Raw genomic sequence first — 7,599 nt, 5'->3', positions numbered from 1 at the left:
TTCAAATCCTCTAATAAAGAGAACAGTGTCGGGTAACATCCAAGTAAGTCAGGCAGTGTAAGCTGAGAAGGCATGGGAACAGTGAAATGATACAGGTCTGTTATGTGGGCGCTAAAAGAGAACTTCACCAACTTTAACAATTTCTGCACAATTCAGAAACAAAGCTGTGAACACAGTGTTTCAGTTCAGGATTGGTGATGGTACATTCTATAGTAAATTCTCTGATTCTGGTTTCTTCAGTGGTGTAATATAAACCAGAGATCACTATATCTACATAGGATGTTCGCAGGTCTTCAAAATAATAAAAAAATAAAAAATAAACAGGTCACAGTAAAGGTAACAAATAACAGTACTTACAACCGAAATAAACATTGTTAAGTAATGTCCCAACTAATTATTGACACTAGTTGAGATAGTATTAATCATTACTTACTGTTATCATCTAAGAATGTTGTAAATAATAAAAATAAATTTAGACATTAGTTAAAATAATGTAATGATTAATAGTTTCTTCTCCAGTGTCAATCAATAATTAGTTGAGACATGTAACTCTCAGGCCAGGTGGTTAAATGCAAATGCAGAGAATTTTTATATAAATATCGCAGATACAAAATAAAATTTTGGTTTATTGACAAAAATAGCAGCACATGGAATAGTCAAAACATTCAGAGTCAACACCAGGATACAGCAGCAATGAACAGTAAACATACCATAAACAGAAACAGTCCAAAGATCATACACAAGCAGGCAAAATCTGAGGTAAGGCAGAATTGAAGCAAAGAAAATAAAAGAGAATCATACACAAGTAGGCAATTTCAATCAAGGTCTGAAAACAAAACAAGGTTGTACACGAGAGGGTAAACATAGGAAAAGTGACGCATCGTATGCATCGTACATGGAAAACCAGCAATACTCAGCAAGGTGTGTGTGGTTTGAGGGTGTATTTATATGGGTGTGAACAGGTGTAATCAATATTCCGGTGATTGACTTCATGGAGGAGTGAGTGTGTTGTGCATTCTGGGTATCGTAGTCCGGAGGCTTTTATTTCTGTTGATAAATAAGGACTAATCTGCTTGTTACAGTGAATAAATGAATTCCTAGTCGTTCCTAAGCGTTTGAGTTCATACGCTGCGTGATGTGCCTGTACGCCAAGGGGAGTCGGATTTCAGCAAAACACCAGTCCTCTTTTCTGTGGTATGTTTAAAGACTGAGTCAACTTACTGTAATTGGTCTAAAAATCTGAACCAACTAGAAAAAAGTGTTTTCACACTGCAAATGACAGTTACAATGGTTCAGTAGATCCAGACCGAGAACACCTCTTTTTGTTGGACCAAACTCTAATTCTTTGGTCTGGAATGTGATTCACACCCACTTTCACACTGCTACTTTGGTTTGGACCAAACTCAGAAGTATGAAAGTCCAGACCAAACAAAGTGGGTGAGGAAACACCCTAATACAGGGTTGCTTCAGTGTTGCATGCATTAAACCCTGGGTTCCTAAACTTTTTTTTTGGCCCATTTAACCTTTAGCAGCCCACACAAAAATATGATCAACCGTTTAAAATACGGCACAACAATCAGTGGATTCTGTCAACCTAAATAATAGGGACTTACTAGCTCAGGATCTAAATATAGGCACTTTCTTTACTCGTAGTACAATAGAGATGAATCTGGAAAAAAAAGTTATCTTTTGGGAACTTTATTGCCTTCAAGCATTCGTGGGTTTTTCATTTACCACCACTGAAAACAATTCTGATTCCAGAACCTTGAAGAACCTTGTTGAACATCCAATTTCAAGCCCCTAGCTTGAAACTAAACTATTGAAAGCGCATCCTGATCCGTTGCCATGAGGGGTTTTCAGCTTTTTTTGCTATGACCCATGAATGGAGATTTTGTGTATGTGTGTGTTTTGCCTTGAGAGGTGATGAAATGTAGCTCTCTTATCTCTTTTCACAGATTATCTCTTTTTGCCAGATTTGTTTTATTTCAGTTCCTCACATTAAAAGGTTGTTAAAAGCATGTATGACTGTAAATAAGATATATTTTGTTATTTTCCATTATAACTTAAAGAACTTGCAAAAGTATTTACACCCCTTGAACTTTTCCACATTTTGTCACCTTACAACCACACACTTAGATGTATTTTATTGAGATTTTAAATTTTGCATAAGTGTGAAGTGAAACAAAAATGATACATGGTTTTCAAAATTTTATCAAAGAATCTAAAAAAAAAAGTGTGATGTGCAAAAGTCTTCACCCCCCTCTATATCAATACTTAGTAGAGCCACCATTTGCTACAATTACAACTCTCAAACAAGTGCTTTGGGGTTTCTCTCGACCAGCTTTGCACATCTAGAGACTGAAATTTTTGCCCCCATTCTTCTTTACAAAACAGCTTAAGCTCAGCCAAGTTGGATGGAGAGCGTCTGTGAACAGCAATTTTCATGTCTTGCCACAGAAGCTTAATGCAATTTAAGAACGAGCCATTCTAACACATGAATATTTGTTGATCTAAACAATTCCACTGTAGCTCTGGCTGTATGTTTAGGTTCATTGCTGGTCTTGCTGGAAGGTGAATCTCCATTTCCAGTCTCAAGTCTTTTGTTGCCTTCAACAAGTTTTCTTCCAGGATTGCTCTGTATTTATCTCCATCTGTCTTCCCATTAACTCATTAACCCAGCTTTTCTGTCCCTGCTGAAGAAAAGCATCTCTACAGCATGATGCTGCCACCACCATGTTTCACAGTGGGGATGATGTGTTCAGCATGATAAGCAGTGTTACTTTTCCTCCCCATATAGTGCTTTGCATTTAGGCCAGAATGTTCAACATTGGTCTCATCTGACCACAGTATAAAGATTCTCCCACCTGAGTTGTGGATTTCTGCAGCTCCTCCAGAGTGACCATGGGTTTGCAGGTGTAGAATACATTTCTACAGGTGTATTTATACTAAATTTAGACTAAATAACACATGGCTGCAGGACTCTAATTGAGGGACTTCTGAAGGCAGTTAATTGCACTGGATATAATTTAGAGGTTTTGGAGTTAAGGGGGCTGAATACCTTTGCATGTCACACTTTTCAGATTTTTATTTGATAAAAATGTTGAAAACCATGTATAATTTTTGTTCCACTTCACACTTATTCAATACTTTCAAATTTCAATAAAATACAAATACAAACCACTGCACGTATACACATCAGCAGAAGGTAGTCTAGTGAATATCTAAATACAGTTTTCCCAGACATGTAGAACCATCTACAGCTCTGCTGTAAGTCTCTTCACACCCACCACAGGACTGGCGTAGTCACATTACTTTATACATGTATGTGCAAGCAAACTGGCTTAGAATGCCTGAAAACATTGATTTCAATATGGCAAGTTGAATTCCCACCACCCCACCCTCACCCCTGCAGCCATATAGGACAGTGTTTAAACATTAACATCAACATCCTTTAATTTGAGCTGATCACCTGGGTTTTAGTTGGACCAAAGTTCAGTGAACTCCTGATAAAAAAAACATGAACATGTGTCTGCTCTGTGGTGACTTATGTCTATTGTGTATCCACACACGTTTCCTTGTTGGCTCTGTTGAGTCACTGTGGTCCATATCCCCTTTTTAGAAAATGAATACACGCTTACTCATACTGTAAATTTAAAACTCTGCAGGTTGAAACACTGTAGGGGATTTCCCACCTGTTTTTCTACCCTCTGCCTTTTTACCTCTGTCCACATAGGAGAGAGGGAGATTAAAACACCATAGATAAGGAAGAAAACAGATTAATCACAAATTACTAACTGTTCCTTATACATTGTACTATGCAAGTCACTCAATTATGGATTCAAAATCAAAACAGAGATTTACATCTTTATAGCATGTAGCATTACATAGGAGTTCCCTGGGATGTTCCTTTAGAAACACATCTTTTATTGGAACTAGTGTTTTAGTCAAGACCAAGACTTTTTAGTAGTCAAGTCCGAATCAAGACCAAGACCAGAATTAAAATAAAAAAATAAAAACATTAAAGTATCTTCTCTATTTATCAAAATTTATCAAAATTTCCCCAAATCACCAAGTCACCACATGAATCTAGCTCGTCACTAGCTTTGGAACTCTCCCAGGTAACATTAATATTTTAGCTAACCCATCACTAAGGTTAGCTAGCTTGTCACTAAGGTTAGCTAGCTTGTCTAAGGTTAGCTAGCTTGTCACTAAGGTTAGCTAGCTCATCGCTAGCTTTAGCTCTCTCCCCGGTAACAGTAGTGTAGAGGTCTGCGCAAGACTGCTCCCACGTGTTTTTGTCCCGTTACTGCCCGCTCCCGGTCTGTGCTGTCCGCATTAACATTAGTATGTTAGCTAGTTTGTTGCTAAGGTTAGGTAGCTCATCGCTAAGGTCTGTGCTCTCTGCAGTAACATTAGTGTGTTAGCTAGTTTGTTGCTAAGGTTAGCTAGCTCGTCTCTAAGGTCTGTGCTCTCCGCAGTAACATTAGTGTGTTAGCTAGTTTGTTGCTAAGGTTAGCTAGCTCGTCTCTAAGGTCTGTGCTCTCCGCAGTAACATTAGTGTGTTAGCTAGTTTGTTGCTAAGGTTAGCTAGCTCGTCTCTAAGGTCTGTGCTGTCCGCAGTAACATTAGTGTGTTAGCTAGTTTGTTGCTAAGGTTAGGTAGCTCCTCGCTAAGGTCTGTGCTCTGCCCGATAACATTAGTATGTTAGCTAGTTCGCTGCTAACATTAGTTATCTCACTAGTTTGTACTTATCTCTCATTTTTTACTAGATGTCTGGAAAAAAAATTGTGTTCCCTGAGGTCTTTGTTATCGAAATGTGGCAGAGTTTACATTCTGCTGAATGTTTCTTCTTTCGTAAAATCCTGCATACAAATTCACAAAGATTTACATAACCAAAGAGTATAACTCCAGCAAGCCAGTGAAAAAGAGCACATTTAACTTGACATCGGACTATTCAAAATGAAAAGTGCATTGATTGGATGCTGAAAAAAGCAGCAAAAAGAGTAGCTTGTTTTTTTGCGGTTAGCCAATCTGTGTGCAGATTTTAGGCACACAGGAAAAAGACTGATTCAGTCTGTTTGCATGAACTGTTGATGTTCAGTAATTATAGAAATATAGGTTTAATGAACTTCACCACAGACATTGAACAGACTGAGACAAGACCGATTCCAAACAAGGTAGAGTTTGCTCTTTTTTGATCTCGAGACCGAGACAGACTCGAGATCACTCGAGATCAACACTAACTGGAACATTTTAAATTAGTATTGCTATTCAATTTAAAGTCTTCCTCCTCTTATATTTCAGCCAGAATTCACAGCATAACTCATACCTCAGTTTTAGAGATATGAACACTAACTCCAGATTGTTCTGTTTGAGTTCTGATTGTGTGAGGATTGCTTGTATACAGCTTTTTAATCAGATGCATAGTTTTTATATACACTTAACTAACATTCACAATTTTATTTCCAACTATAGAATGAATGGTTTCATTAGTGCATGCCTATTTACTGTACAAAAGACAAAAGGTGCAGGACCCCAACTTATTCCAGATATAAAACATAGTGGCTTGGAAGATGCTGGACATGTTCCAAGCATTTCATATTTGCCTTCCTAAACCATTACTTGCTGGGGTATTTGCCATTTTCCTTTTGTTCATCCTGTTTTGTTCACCCTGTTTTGTTCACCCTGTACTTCTCGGCTGATGCATCCTGTTATCCGGGTACCCTCCCCGGTCAGACCCATGAGAAAAAAAATCACTGTTGTTTTAACCTGCACTCGTTTATTTGTTGTTTTCTTTTCATCTTTCATTACTCCCATTCACAACTATACATTTTTACACAAAGCCAAACCATAGTATTCCTTTGTCCCATCAACCACCTGAACCAGCTTCATTATGAACTCTCTCTGGATAGGAAACTTGGCTCTAATCCACATCTGTACTCACATCTTGTTTTTTTATCCTTCATTGCTTCCATTCACTCCAGTACATTTTCATCCACACCCAAAGCTTAGAGTTAATTTTACCAACAGACACCGAACTACGCATACACCTTCAGGGCAGGTAATTTAGCTCTAATCAGCAGCCATTTGACCTGTTGTTTGTTTTCTAATCCCTCGTTTTATCCTGTTTTAGCTGTGCAATAGAGCTTAGATTGGGACCAAAAAATCAGCCCGTGCACGTTCTACCCGAGTCTGTTCCGCCCCATAAACTTTCATTATGAGAGAGAGCCCGATTTAAACCTGACATTGTTTTAGTAAGTAGATCGTTATAACAGACCTTCTTAACTACAATTCTGAATTGTTTGAGTAGTTAAATCTGTTCAGAATGATGTTCTGAGTTCAGATTAGACATTGAGTTGTGCTCAGACAGACAGTCTTAACCAGTGATTCTCAACTGGTGGGTCGTGACCCAAAAGTGGGTGGTGGACAGCTTGTAAAACATAACATTTAGACACTTAAAAAAAAATGTATGCTCATCTGATTTTGTACTCGTCTTTTATATTGGAAAAAAGAAACAGAGAGAGTTTCTTACTAATGAATTTAGAGATTTGCAGTGGAAGTGGAATATCTCATTTTGTGCAGTTTTGATATTTAATTATATTGTAGTAACTTTTATACATGTAGTCATTTTCCTCCTCAGTTTCTTAAAATAATGCTCTTAAATTCACTTTGCATATATATATATATATATATATATATATATATATATATATATATATATATATATATATATATATATATATATATATATACAGTCATATGAAAAAGTTTGGGCACCCATATTAATCTTAATCAATTTTAGTTCTAAATATTTGGGTGTCTGCAACATATCTAATATCTAATAACTGATGGACTGAAATGAGGTTTATTGTACTAACAGAAAATGTGCAATATGCATTAAACCAAAATTTGCAAAAGTATGGGTAAACTTATCATTTTTTTGATTTGAATACTCCTAACTACTTTTTACTGACTTACTGAAGCACAAAATTGGTTTGGTAACCTCATTGAGCTTTGAACTTCATAGCCAGGTGTATCCAATCATGAGAAAAGGTATTTAAGGTGGCCAATTGCAAGTTGTTCTCCTATTTGAATCTCCTCTGAAGAGTGGCATCATGGGCTCATCAAAACAACTCAAAAACAATGTGTTTTTGAGGGCTGCTTTTCAAAAATACATTTGTTCGGTTTGTATTCTATTAAAAAAGTGAGTCGTGACTTAACGACCATGAAAGAATGTGCGTTATGGGCTGAGAACAGTTGAGACCTGGTCTAAACTATATTGTGCAACCATCCTGCATTTTCTTTTAGGAAATGAAACTTTCTAAATGTTATTATTGGATATTTATTCTCTGTATCTTTGCCCATAATCATGGTTTATAATTTGATTTCTGTATCTAAACGTTTTTAATGAGCCACAAAATGCCACCCGTTGCAAGTTTACTCTTAGATTTTGATGAAACACAGCAGTTTCCTAAGAAAAACTGCTGATGACATCAGACTTGAATTCTGATTAAATTCTCAAGAGAGTACCTCGTTGATCTGGATTAGGATGTGTCAGTTCTGTTGAAATCAGTTTTTGTCACAGCCTGCTTTGTGTTG

The sequence above is a fragment of the Astyanax mexicanus genome, chromosome 7 (assembly GCF_023375975.1).
Source record: "Astyanax mexicanus isolate ESR-SI-001 chromosome 7, AstMex3_surface, whole genome shotgun sequence".
NCBI lineage: Eukaryota > Metazoa > Chordata > Actinopteri > Characiformes > Acestrorhamphidae > Astyanax > Astyanax mexicanus.
The sequence above is the reverse complement of the archived record's forward strand: the minus strand, read 5'-3'. Positions refer to the sequence as shown.